Source organism: Rutidosis leptorrhynchoides, chromosome 6 (assembly GCF_046630445.1).
Source record: "Rutidosis leptorrhynchoides isolate AG116_Rl617_1_P2 chromosome 6, CSIRO_AGI_Rlap_v1, whole genome shotgun sequence".
NCBI classification, from domain to species: Eukaryota; Viridiplantae; Streptophyta; class Magnoliopsida; order Asterales; family Asteraceae; genus Rutidosis; species Rutidosis leptorrhynchoides.
In genome coordinates, this window is record NC_092338.1 from 197,461,848 (window position 1) to 197,477,180 (window position 15,333).

Genomic DNA, 15,333 nt, shown 5'->3' on the forward strand with positions numbered 1-15,333 from the left:
CACACCTGCAATCGACTATTTTTAGCGTCTTAATTAGGGAATAGGGTTTAGAATTGGGAATTTGGGTTTGAGCAGATTAGGTTTTAGCGTAACAGGAAGGTACAAATTGGGAATTTGGGTTTCTAATTACAGGTTTGTTTTATAATAGAATTGAACATCTGAAACCCTATTGATATGTATACAATATATTGCTGGAGTGACGAATATGCCCTCACATGTGTGGCACATGTGAGGGCTTGCCGTTGAAGTTGTGACAGAAGTTAGTAACAGGTACCATCTGCGTAATACAATCAAACCACAGGTATCAACTAAGATAAAAATAAACTTTAAGTGCAGTGGTAAAAAACATAACAAACCACATATACTATCGATGTAATTTTTTCAAAATATAATTATAATTACTTCTACCATTCAAAAATCAAAATATTATATAGTAGTGTACACACTTTCCAATAATCGCTTCAGCATTTAAATTACCGAAGTTACTTTTTTTTTTTTTTTTTTTGACAACATTTAATAACCTTGATTTATTATGTGTATTTTCGGTTACTTTTTAGAATATGCGTTGTAATCTGTTGATATATATAACGTAATAATAAATATATATATATATTACAACTGTTACAATTATAAATTAAAATTAAATTACATGAATTGTAACAATATACTCAAACCGTTACAAATCTTAAAATCATCCAAACTTTTGTATATATATAAATAAATAAAAATTAGAGATTAGCCATTCATTCACAAAACATTAATCAAATTATTATGGCAACACTTACTCTACCATCTACCTTCATTACTTTCTTCTCGTGCTTCATTCTTAGCTTCAATCATGTTCAAGTAAGATTTACATAATGCATCTTGCTCAATATGTTAAAATTATAATTTTCCTATTTACTAGTATTTAAATACTTTTTTATCTTAAACTATACCATATACAGAGTAATTTTTATCTATTTATGAGAATAACAATAAAATTGAGATAAAAAACAAATAAAGCCAGTAAAATCATGATGGAGGGAGTATTAAACTTATTTTTTGTTACTTAACGTCTCTTTATGTTATTATTATTATTAATTATTATTAGTTTATTATTATTATATTTTTATCATATTATTATTATTATTATTATTATTATTATTATTATTATTATTATTATTATTATTATTATTATTATTATTATTATTATTATTATTATTATTATTATTATTATTATTATTATTATTATTATTATTTATTTATTTATTTTCTCTTTGATGGTTATTCCATAGGGCCAAGGAAGATGGTGTGTAGCTCAATTTCACGCCCCTGAGGATGTGCTAACATCATTTATCGAGGGCAAATGTACGTATCTTTATTGTAAACCGATCATGCCGGGAGGATCGTGTTATCAACCAGCTACTTTAATAAATCATGCGTCCTATGTTATCGATGTTAATTATAAAGCCACCGGCGAATGTGATTTAAATTTCTCGCAATTCACACTCACGGATCCTTGTAAGTCGCTTCTTATAAATTTTTTATTTACTATGGTTCAACAAATTATAAATTTTTAACTAACTAGCTACATGATATTTTTTATGTTATTGCAGCTTTCGGACGTTGTCGCTATCCATGAAAATGTGCATGAACTTATAATAAGAGACAAGATAATGAAATCAGTCTTAAGTTATTATTTTCTTATTGGATAATAATAATTTACTCTAAATGCACATTTGATGTATACATGAGATGATCATTGTTATGTTTAAACTTTGCGATTTTATTTATATTCTAATATAATTATAATTATAACTATAATTATAATTATAATACTTATAATTATAATATAATAATAATAATGATAATAATAAATAAAAGTATAAAAGTAAGTGACTCGAGCTCCTGTCAAACCGTAGATCGATTTAGGTGAGCTATTACAATTACCGTATGTATGCTTAGGAATGCGTGAAGAACTAGAATTAGAATAGACGAGTAGGTTTTTGGTATGGATGTTTGCATGTGGGTATGTGTCTCCTTTTATTGAGATCTATGTATGTATGTTTAGGTATGTATATTTTATCTTGTAGAGTGATTTATGTTTTTTTTTTTTTTTTTTTTTTTGAAAGGCAAGTTGTTGGCATCGAATACTTTCATTTGCCCGTACGCGCTTTCGGGCAGGAAACCCGAACCGCATTACAGGGATTCGAACCTTATACCATCCTGAGGGGCAGGCGGTCGGACATGGGTTCTGAATACGGGTCGGTAAAACCTTCACCGGGGCAATTCGGCTTTCAGGAAATAAATCCCACGAATATTTTTAAGGGGAGGGACTCGAACTTGAGATCTCCCCACCCACATCCCAATGCACAAGTGCAAAGGGGTGAACCACTGGATCACAAGGGTGGGTTCGTGATTTATGCTTTTTTGCGCTTTACTTTTTACTAGGATCCCTCCGTTGTATGTGTTTGCGTACATGTGCGACTATGTATGGTATGTATGGATATATGTGTATGTATGTATGTATGTATGTTTGCATTTATGTATTATGTCTGTTTTGGGTATGTATGTATATGTTTGTATTATGTCTGTTTGGGTATGTATGATTACATTTGTTTGTTTGGGTGCTTATATGTTTGCGTTATGTATATATGCTTATGGGTGCAGGTATGTATGTTCGTATGTATGCGTCTATGTGTGTATGTATGCGTGTATACTTATGTATGCCTACGTGTGTATGTATGCATATTTGCGTTATGTATGTATGCTTATGGTTGTAGGTATGTATGTCCGTATATATTATGCGTGTATGTATATATGTATGTATGCTTATGGTTATAAGTATGTATGGTCATATGTATGTATGCGTGTATGCGTGTATGTGTGTAGGTATGTTCTATGTAGGTATGTTATATGTATCTTTAGGAACAGATTTATGCATATATGTATGTGGATATGTATGATAGAAATGTTTATGTTGCCTTGTATGTGGTCATACATATTGATTGTTATTTTAGAGTAGCATTTCTGATATGGATCGAGCTCCACACAACACTCTAAGGTACGTTACCTATTATTTATTTTTTTAATTTTTTTTCTTTTTCTTTTTTGTATGTGTATATGGCTCTATTAAGTAAGTCAACAACAATCGTCGATTTAGTGACGATTTGACTGCCTCTTAAAGCCTATATTGAATTCCAGACATGATCTAAAACCCATGAAAATTTGATCCTACCATTTTCATGATGTTTCTTTTTTACTTATTTATTTATTTATTTATTTATTTATTTATTTATTATCATTATATATATATTTTATTATTTTTTTTGCCAGAGGTCCTTTTGGAAACAATCTCTCTATCCGTCGAATATAGAGAGGGAGGACTTTCTCTACTCTTGGAGTGTTTCACTCGGAGTGAGAAATGACCTCTCTTTAATCTAGGGTAGAGGAAGGATTGTCTACGTCTCACCTCCCCCATACTCCACACATGAGAGATTGGGCTCTGTTGTTGTTGTATTACAATTACCGTAAAAAAATCATAACAAAAATTAAAATTAGACTTAGATTATGTTTAATTGTTATCATATGAATATAAAGACAAACTTATAAAATTTTTTTTGGGAAAATAAGGAATGCAGAGGGGTAAATTTAAAAATGTATTTATCACATTAAAACAATTATGAAACCAAGTCATGTGAGATCAAACTACAATAATTTTGAATTATACATACAAGTATTGAATACTTTCAAAGATGATCAAAGTCTACATAAACACTTTAAGATGTTCACCAAATCTAATTAGTAAATAATATACATATGATTAGAATTTTGGGTGTACATAATACTCAATTATTTATGAATAACTTTCGTGTTTATTTGTGTTTAAAACTAAAGTTTCGCTCTTTGTTGTGCGTAGATGTTCGTTAGGATAGATGCTTAGAGTGATTTTGGTTTTCATAGTTCGAGACGGGGATCTTGATTCATCAGAGTGCATTTTGTTTTCGCCATCTACGGTTTAAAGGCACTTTAATATTTCGATGTTTCACTTGGGCCGGGATAGGCATAAACGGGGCTCTTGGCAGTCGATTTGTGAGTTGTGGTAGTCTGTTTGGGTTAAAATTATAACTAGCAGCACATGATCATTTTAATATGTAGCTAGTTGATATTAACACGAGCTCAAGAAAGAAGGATACTTTATTAAATTGATAATTATGTATGAAAATGGAGATATTGGAGGATTATGTAAGTTTCTAAGTTTTGATTTGATGAAGATATGAAATTGGATGAAAATGACATTATTATAAGGGATACGATATTAAGTAGATAATATTAGTAACTTGACATCTATGTAGCGGGGTAAAGTGGAAATTAAAATAATCGGAAAGAATCGTTAAGGTAGAAATCAATTGAAATAATAGGAAGAATCGATTATTATTGTTTATGATTCTTGTTCTTTGATCAAAAGATCCAAACATGCGATCCAACAATTGGTATCAGAGCCTCATCGATTAATCTGTTGCAATTTGATGAAATTAAAATTTGGATCTCGGTTTGAATTTTGTTGACTTTTTTAAGTTTTGGTGATTTAGCACGAATTAGATAAATCTATGATTTGGGAAAGCTTTGTAATCATCTAGTGATTAATTCCTCAAGGTTTCAGCTTCCAATTCGTTGTTATGATCGAGTTATGAAAATTTTTGTGTTCTTTGAAAAAGTGGACTGATTTTGATAAATCTGTGAATTTTGGGTGTTTGTTTGAGAAATCTGTTAATGGAGAAGTGTTTAGCGGGTCCTTATGGTGCTTCCTACCAAATTTGATGCATTTTGGTTGCGTTTTGAGTGTTTTACCACGTGTGTAACATCCCGCGTTTTTCCGTTAAATTTATTTTTAACACCGTCTTTTTTTTAGATAATATCTTTCGTTATCTAAATTCGTATCTTTCGTTAACTAACGTTCTTAATATTCCCGTTATTTAATTATAATATCGCTCGTTAATTTGCGTCTTTAAAATATTCGTTCGGTTAATTCACGCAACCGCTTTTAAACTTGAGGGACTGAAGTTGCCAAGTGGGCAAAGTGGTGACTAGGTCAACTAGTCAACCACTTCACCACCACCACTCATTCAACCTCTTCTTTCTCTTTTCTTACTTCCCTTTTTTTCTCCATCTCAAGAACACACACTAACACCCATTTCACAAAATCATCATCTAAATCATTTCAAGGAAGCTTACAACAAAATGATTTGTACTTTTGGAATCCTCTCTTCATCCTCTACAACTTGACACCAATTTCATCTCGTTTGGGTAACATTTCTAAAACTCTAGATTTCATGTTCTTAGTGTTTTTTACTTGAAATGGTGTTAATTAGTGTCTATAGCTCAAGTCTAACATGAATATGTGTTTGGTTTGCTCGATTTGTTTGTTTTGAGTAACTAGCTTGAATATGAAAAATGGGTTTGTAAAATCCTTGATTTTGGTTGATTAAATGTTGTTTAAATGTTAAAGTTCATGTATTAAATGTGTTGCAAGCAGCATTAGCTTCGTTTTGGTATGTTGGATGACATGAAAGCCTTACATTAACATGATTAGTGATTTTATGATTTTTGGTTAGGGTTTGGTAGCCTTGAATGTGAATTTTGACGCATTAAATGCTTTGCAATGTTGTTTGTAAGTGTTTAGTAGTATTGTATGCGTAATTACCTACGAAACGGCGTATTATATGTGTGTATTAAGTTCCCGAATCATCTTATGCGTTTTATGAACTTGAAACTTTGATAACAAGCATTAAATGATCATTCGAAGGGAATTCGGTTATTGAAAATGATGGATTTGATTGATGATATGTGTTTAGTTGTATTCCTTGTTAAATTACCTTTCCAACGATAAAAGATACGCGTTTTGAATGTTTACGGTTCATAAGTTATGTTTGTTTGAAGTTTGGTTCGAGCCTACACATGAAAACAGCCCAGAATTTCTGTCAGGCATACGAAGCGGCGCGCCGATTTCTGAGCGGAGTGCCGAATGCCTACAAAATGGCACCAAGGCTTTGCCTTGAAATGGAGCGGCGCGCCACTTATCTGAGCGGAGCGCCATTTGCCTGTTGTCCAAAAAGTCTCATTTATGTTTAATTCTAACTATGCTACGCACCTCCGATAAACATGAAACTTGACCAACATACTTATATATGCTTATCTTTCATAGAAAAATTGTTGGATACCCGACCCGACCCCGTTGACTTTGACTTTGACCAAGTTTGACTTTTAGTCAAACTTAACCAAACACTTGTGCAATCGTTCTAACGTGATTTTATACTTATATCTTGCATGAAACTTGACAACGTGATTCACATGCTATATATTCGAGTCGTAACGAGCCATAGGACTAATTGAACACATTTCGCCCGAACTTGTGTCGTAACCGGTTAATTGATACAACTTATTTGTTTAGGTCAAGACTAAACAACTTTCATTGCACAACGTTTAATTTCAAATACTTTGGCGTGCTACTACGGTGAGATCATAGTCTCATCTTTTCAACAACTTTTATACTTTTAAATCGTGGGCTGAGAAACATATACTTTGTTACATCTTGTACTACTTACTTTTATGTTTTGAACACAAGTCCGATGAAACAAACATTCCACAGCGAGTTTGAACAAAAATCCTCAATTCGATTATCATTAGTTACACTTGCCGGGTGTAAGCGGGAACTTATGTTGTATGGCCATATGGGTTTGACAAACCCTCATTCGGACGGTTCGCTACCGTTACTTCGGATGAAATATTTTTCGAGAAACAGTGTATGTTCTAACATTATTGTGATGGGGTTCTATGGAAGGAAAGTTAAGCCTAGATAATTGGGTGCTCGTGAACTTATTTTGGAATGCAAACTATTTGGATGATAAATTTTATGGGAATACTAAATCTTGTGGTTCAAAAATAACGTTTATTACTACATCTATGATTTCACCAACGTTTTTCGTTGACAGTTTTCTATATGTTTCTCAGGTTCATACTTGACTACTTGATACATGCTTCCGCACACTTTGATTACTTGCTTGGGGTCAACCATGCATGCATACGCTAGGGATAGCATTTTTGGATTCAAACTTAAAGCATACATACTTACGCTATTTATAGAAACTGTGATTTTCAACTTATTATGTCGCAAGTTATTTCATTTATACTTTACAACTTTTGTAAACTTAAACTTGTTGTCGAACCGTTTGGTAAACTAAACTTTGTAAGTCTTGTACGTTTCAAATGAATGCAACATAATTTTGGTCAAACGCGTCTCATATAGGGACTACGACCACATAACGGGACCTAAGTTAATGACGCTGTCAATGACGATTTTGTCAGGTCGTTGCAGATGGTATCAGAGCGTTGGTTGTAGGGAACTAGGATATGCATTAGTGTGCCTGACAGAGTCATTAGGATGCGTTAGTGAATCTAGACTACAACCGGATAGTTAATCATTGCATTCTGACTTGCATTTGCTATAAATAGCACTTACTTGACTACTTGTGCATATCTACTTGAATCTTTCTTAGGTGAACTTCTTAATGGTACCAAATTTTCATCATACAAACCCGTACTCTGCTACTTTCTGGTAACACACGTAAATTCAAGATTCATACACATAAGGATGACGACAACTTCATTAGTCACACTTGTTCGGGAACTCTGTCTCCCAGATTGTTTTTTGTCATCGTCTCAACTTACTATCAGTGTCACACCGGTGTTCCTTATTATCTACCACTTCTTGTTACTACCATCACTACTCTAGGTGAGTATCGTCGTCACTACTTATCATTACGGTTGCATACTACTCGTTATCATAATTCGTTACTCTTTTCGTACCTAAAATACATTATCATTTGACTTGAACCGCATTGATGAAAACAATCATTTATACACTTCCCTCGGGAAACGCATCTTCAGAGTTGCACTAATTCTTTCTATTCAATACGAGTCATGTTAGACACGTCGTTACACTTTGTTCATTTTAAATCTTCACGATTACACAAACTTGAATCTATGGGGTGATGTGGGAATGGAGGTATGAGTTAGTATAATATAACGACACTCGATCAACGTGGTTATATTATAGTAAGTCATACCAAAGTTCTAATGACACGTGATGGTGGTTGGACTCGATCAACCTAACCACCACCATGTGCCATGTACATGACTTCATTTTTCTTGTTAGATATCTGAAAACTCAGAGAATGTTGATAACAACCATACCGGGGACACATCTTCGATTATTGTCGAACCATATCCATGCTTCCGAATGAATGACAAATTCTTTCAACTTTAAACATATGTTACAAGCGTATACTATCTTGTTTTCGCACAGTTTTATCGACGAACTACACTATGCTTATTATTCTCACATCGAGACGGAAACTTCTCCCGCATTACACTCGTACTTCTGTTTAAGGAAATCTTTTATTCTAAATTCTCAATGGAGAGAGAGACTCTTCATGTTATACTAGTATTTGCCACGAGGGTGAATAGTCCTAACGAACGTTTTCGGAAACCGATAAATCTTTCGCGGCGCGAATTTCTTGAGAAACGAAAACTTGTTCAAATATATCTTAAAGAGATGTACCTCGTCTCGGATCAAGATTCTCGTTTCACTTCTAGATTTTTGGAGTTCCTTACAAGAAGCCTTGGGACCACACTTAGACATGGGTACCACGTATTACCCACAAACCGACGAACAAAGCAAATGTACGATTTGAACCTTGGAAACAATAATACGAACTTGTATTTTATCCTTAGCCGAATTCTCTTACTACAATAATTTTCATTCGAGTATTAACGCCACACCTTTCGAGAACTCATATAGCCGCAATTGACGTTTTCTTAATTGTTGAACCGAAGTAGGTGACAAGCAAACCACCGGACCCGAACTCATTCATGAAGTAACCGTTAAGATCGTTCAAATCCAAGAAAGACTCAAGATGGCCCATAGTCGCCAAAAGAGCTATGTCGATGTTAGACGTAAACCTCTCGAATTCCACGTGGGTGACTGCGAAATGTTAAAAGTCGCACCTTGAAAAGGTGTAATCCGTTTTGGGAAACGTAGAAAGCTAAATCCGCGATATTTTTAACCCTTTTGAAATCTTGGGACATTTTGGACCCATTGCTTGCCGTTTAAATTTTCCGACTCATTTGAGCTCTGTTCATCCTACTTTCCAAGTGTCGAACTTGAAAAAGTGTCTTGCCGAGCAAGAATTTGTTATTCCCTTTGATGAACTTACTATCGATGACGAACTCCACTTCCTAGGAGAACTAGTTGAAATTATAGATCGTGAAACTAAACTTTTAAACAACGTAAAATTCCGACTGTCGAAGTTCGTTGAAATGCCAAAGGAAGTACCTTCACTAATTCATAGAATTTGCAAAGCGAGGTTTCGAAGAAGAAACAACGACTACTACTTCCAACTAAATTTCGGGACGAAATTTCTTTTAAGGTGTAGGTAATGTAACATCCCGCGTTTTTTCGTTAAATTTATTTTTAACATCGTCTTTTTTTTAGATAATATCTTTCGTTATCTAAATTCGTATCTTTCGTTAACTAACGTTCTTAATATTCCTGTTATTTAATTATAACATCACTCGTTAATTTGCGTTTTTAAAATATTCGTTCGGTTAATTCACGCACCCGCTTTTAAACTTGAGGGACCGAAGTTGCCAAGTGGGCAAAGTGGTGACTACGTCAACTAGTCAACCACTTCACCACCACCACTCATTCAACCTCTTCTTTCTCTTTTCTTACTTCCCTTTTTCTCTCCATCTCAAGAACACACACTAACACCCATTTCACAAAATCATCATCTAAATCATTTCAAGGAAGCTTACAACAAAAAGATTTGTACTTTTGGAATCCTCTCTTCATCCTCTACAACTTGACACCAATTTTATCTCGTTTGGGTAACATTTTTAAAACTCTAGATTTCATGTTCTTAGTGTTTTTTTACTTGAAATGGTGTTAATTAGTGTCTATGGCTCAAGTCTAACATGAATATGTGTTTGGTTTGCTCGATTTGTTTGTTTTGAGTAACTAGCTTGAATATGAAAAATGGGTTTGTAAAATCCTTGATTTTGGTTGATTAAATGTTGTTTAAATGTTAAAGTTCATGTATTAAATGTGTTACTAGCATCATTAGCTTCATTTTGGTATGTTGGATGACATGAAAACCTTATATTAACATGATTAGTGATTTTATGATTTTTGGTTAGGGTTTGGTAGCCTTGAATGTAAATTTTGATGCATTAAATGCTTTACAATGTTGTTTGTAAGTGTTTAGTAGTATTTTATGCGTAATTACCTACGAAACGGCGTATTATATGTGTGTATTAAGTTCCCAAATCATCTTATGCGTTTTATGAACTTGAAACTTTGATAACAAGCATTAAATGATCATTCGACGGGAATTTGATTATTTAAAATGATGGATTTTATTGATGGTATGTGTTTAGTTGTATTCCTTGTTAAATTACCTTTCCAACAATATAAGATACGTGTTTTGAATGTTTACGGTTCATAAGTTATGTTTGTTTGAAATTTGGGTCGAGCCTACACATGAATACAGCCTAGAATTTCTGTCAGGCATACGAAGCGGCGCGCCGATTTCTGAGCGGAGCGCCGAATGCCTACAAAATGGCACCGAGGCTTTGCCTTGAAATGGAGCGGCGCGCCACTTATCTGAGCGGAGCGCCATTTGCCTGTTGTCCAAAAAGTCTCATTTACGTTTAATTCTAACTATGCTACGCACCTCCGATTAACATGAAACTTGGCCAACATACTTATATATGCTTATCTTTCATAGAAAAATTGTTGGATACCCGACCCGACCCCGTTGACTTTGACTTTGACCAAGTTTGACTTTTAGTCAAACTTAACCAAACACTTATGAAATCGTTCTAACGTGTTTTTATACTTATATCTTGCATGAAACTTGACAACGTGATTCACATGCTATATATTCGAGTCGTAACGAGCCATAGGACTAATTGAACACATTTCGCCCGACCTTGTGTCGTAACCGGTTAATTGATACAACTTATTTGTTTAGGTCAAGACTAAACAACTTTCATTGCACAACGTTTAATTTCAAATACTTTGGCGTGCTACTACGATGAGATCATAATCCCACCTTTTCAACAACTTTTATACTTTTAAATCGTGGGCTGAGAAACATATACTTTGTTACATCTTGTACTACTTACTTTTATGTTTTGAACACAAGTCCGATGAAACAAACATTCCACAGCGAGTTTGAACAAAAATCCTCAATTCGATTATCATTAGTTACACTTGCCGGGTGTAAGCGGGAACTTATGTTGTATGGCCATATGGGTTTGACAAACCCTCATTCGGACGGTTCGCTACCGTTACTTCGGATGAAATATATTTTCGAGAAACAGTGTATGTTCTAACATTATTGTGATGGGGTTCTATGGAAGGAAAGTTAAGTCTAGATAATTGGGTGCTCGCGAACTTATTTTGGAATGCAAACTATTTGGATGATAAATTTTATGGGAATACTAAATCTTGTGGTTCAAAAATAACGTTTATTACTACATCTATGATTTCACCAACGTTTTTCGTTGACAGTTTTCTATATGTTTCTCAGGTTCATACTTGACTACTTGATACATGCTTCCGCACACTTTGATTACTTGCTTAGGGTCAACCATGCATGCATACGCTAGGGATAGCATCTTTGGATTCAAACTTAAAGCATACATACTTACGCTATTTATAGCAACCAAGGCCGGCCCTGGGCATGGGCAGCATGGGCGATCGCCCAGGGCATCATCAAAAGAGGGGGTATCAAGTCTTGAACGGTTATGAGTAAATATATGCAAATTCAAAATTGTAGGGTTTGTAAAAATGATTTTTTAAGCAATTAGATGATGATGTTTTGAGTATATAAACTAATAATTATGTCTGGCCAGTTTATTCCGGAGTAGATCTTAAAAAGCAATTTGAGATTATAGTTTTTGGTGTAATGGAGAATGGATTTGTAGGTTTAAGTGGTGGGGAAGACAACTGAGATAGTTGTACATTATGTAATATATATTGTACTGTTATATTTATGGGTCCTACCTTATTGCTTTTATTTTGTGTTTTTAACATATTTAAAATAAAAAATGTAACCTCATGTCTAGTGTTTTTAGCATATTAGTATGCTTAATGAACGTTGTTAATGGCTATGAAAAAATTACAAGAAACTGTATAATTTAAATATGAAAAATACATGAAACACTAATGAAATTATAGTAAAAATCACCCTTTTAGTTCCCCAAAAACAACGTTTCCTTATAAGGCCTTTTATATGTAACTATACTTAGAGTTGTTAACATTTTACGTATAATTAAAATTTAATATCTTTAAAGTGTATTTATTTGATGAAAATATAATTTTTTTTAGAATACATGTTTTTAGATGATCTTTTCAAAATTTTGATCAAAAGTTCATCATCTTAATTCGTGGGGGGCATATATTAATATTCTCGCCCAGGGCATCGAAATTCATAGGACCGGCCCTGATAGCAACTGTGATTTTCAACTTATTATGTCGCAAGTTATTTCATTTATACTTTACAACTTTTGTAAACTTAAACTTGTTGTCGAACGGTTTGGTAAACTAAACTTTGTAAGTCTTGTATGTTTCAAATGAATGCGACATAATTTTGGTCAAACGCGTCTCATATAGGGACTACGACCACGTAATGGGACCTAAGTTAACGACGCCATCAATGACGATTTTGTCGGGTCGTTACAATGTGCACCGCCACTAACCACCACAGAACCACCATCTCCGGCTGCCGAAATCTGGAAAAAGGAGGAAGAACCTCAACAATACTGAAACGTACGCCTGAGCTTCATGTATACGATTGAGTAAGTGATTCGTACGATTTACTTGTCAAAATTTTGAATTTTTGTTGTTTACTTGCTCACACGTACGTTCGATTAATTGAAGAAGAAAAGAAACAGTAAACATTCAGATGAAATTTCGATAGCAATTAATGTAATTTTGTGGAACTTTTAAGTGGTGGACCCCCCTTGGTATTGCATGTGTCGGCTGAATTCTAAGGAAAAGAAAGGTGGCTAGACCCCACCTGGTACCATAGAATGTTTCCTTGTCTCCCTTTTCAAAATACTTAAAGATTCCATCATTTTTTTATTAAATGTATACCATGTCAAATTTAAAGGATCACCATGACCCAGCAACCCATGACCCAGATCCATGATCCTAACCCAGATCCGACCCAGTTCTGATCCACACCTACCCAACAAATAATTAACGCCGTTAGTCCTTCCAGTTAAATTTCTGAACGGCAGTTAATTTGTGATGACCCGGAAATTTCTGATCAAATGTAACTTAATCCTTATATGATTTTGACACGATAAGCAAAGCCTGTAAAGTTGAGTCTAAAAATTCTTGGAATTGATTACATGGATTTAGTAACCTTTGACTATTCCCGACGATTCACTAACAATTATTTATAAATATATATATATATATATATATATATATATATATATATATATATATATATATATATATATATATATATAAGTATATATAATAATTTAAAATTTTCAAAATATAATGTAAACATTAGAATTAAGAATGTAAAATAAGATACAAAATAGTTAAGTATAATTTAAAATGAATTTGTGTGTATATATATGATTTCTATATATATATATATATATATGATTGCTATTATATATATATATAGAAATCATATATATACACACAAATTCACTTATGTGGTATTGGGTTTTGTTGTTGTTGTTGCATATATATATATATATATATATATATATATATATATATATATATATATATATATATATATATATATATATATATATATATATATATATATATATATGCAACAACAACAACAAAACCCAATACCATATAAGTGGTGTATGGGGGAGGTGATATGTAGACAATCCTTCCCCTATCCGAGAATAAAGTCAAGTCATTTTTTCACTCTAGGTGGAGAAATGACTTGACTTTATTCTCGGATAGGGGAAATATTGTCAACATCTCACCTCCCCCATACACCACATATGTGGTATTGGGTTTTGTTGTTGTTGTTGTATATATATATGATTGCTATTAATAATTATTATATTATAATATATATAAAATATATAAATGATATATATTCAAATATGTTATTATATAAAATAAGTAGTACATAATTAATGAAATGTAAGGTTAATATATTATATGTAATTACAAGTTAAAGTATAAATGTCATATTATTATCAGTACATTCATTATTATTATTAATTTTAATATTAATATTAATATTTGTATTATTAATATTATTAATTCTAATATAAAGATATAAAGATAAATATAAAATCTGATATGTATAAGTTGTTATATTATTATTATTATTATTATTATTATTATTATTATTATTATTATTATTATTATTATTATTATTATTATTATTATCATTAATAATATTGATATTATTATAACTAATATTATTAGAATCATTAATAATATTATTATTATCATTTTTATTATTATTATCATTATTTTTTTATTATTAAAATTATAAAAAATCATTATTCTTGTTATCATTAAATTTTTATTATTACTCTTATTTATTTTATTATTAATAGTATTATTATTAATATTATAAATTTTGATTATTAATAATATAATTATAATTATTCTTTAATAGTATTATTTCTCTAAAATATATAAACATGAATTAGGATTTACAGAATCAGTTACATGTTAATATCATACTATATGTGATTTACAAAATTCGTACTAATCAGATTCCATCAATACAGCAAATCCAAAATCAGTTGAAGATCACGATCAACTTTATTCTTTTTCTATTTTTTGCTTCTTCCTCATTTTGTTTTCCGTCGATTCCTTGTCTGTAATCCGTTAGACGTCCACTTCACGAATCAATTTGATCAATTATAGATGTTACATCATGTAGTAATCACTCTATATAAATTCCTTAAATGCATTTCAAAGAAGAAAAAAAACTAAAAACACAGAAAATAAAAACGATAACCTCCGTTCTTGACCAAAAATCACAAAACCTCGATTTCGTATAAATTTTAAAAATCTTTTAATTCAGTTATGTTAGAAACCTTTTACTCAAACTATCTGTATAATTTCAAATTCCAATTTCTCATATCGAATTCCAATTTACGAGTCAAACTTTAAATTTAAAAAGTCAAAGAGAGTGTTCATCGAGAAATTCGTGGTCATTCTGACGTTTCAAGTTAAATTAAGGATTCAGAAAGTTTCCAATGATGATTTAACATCTT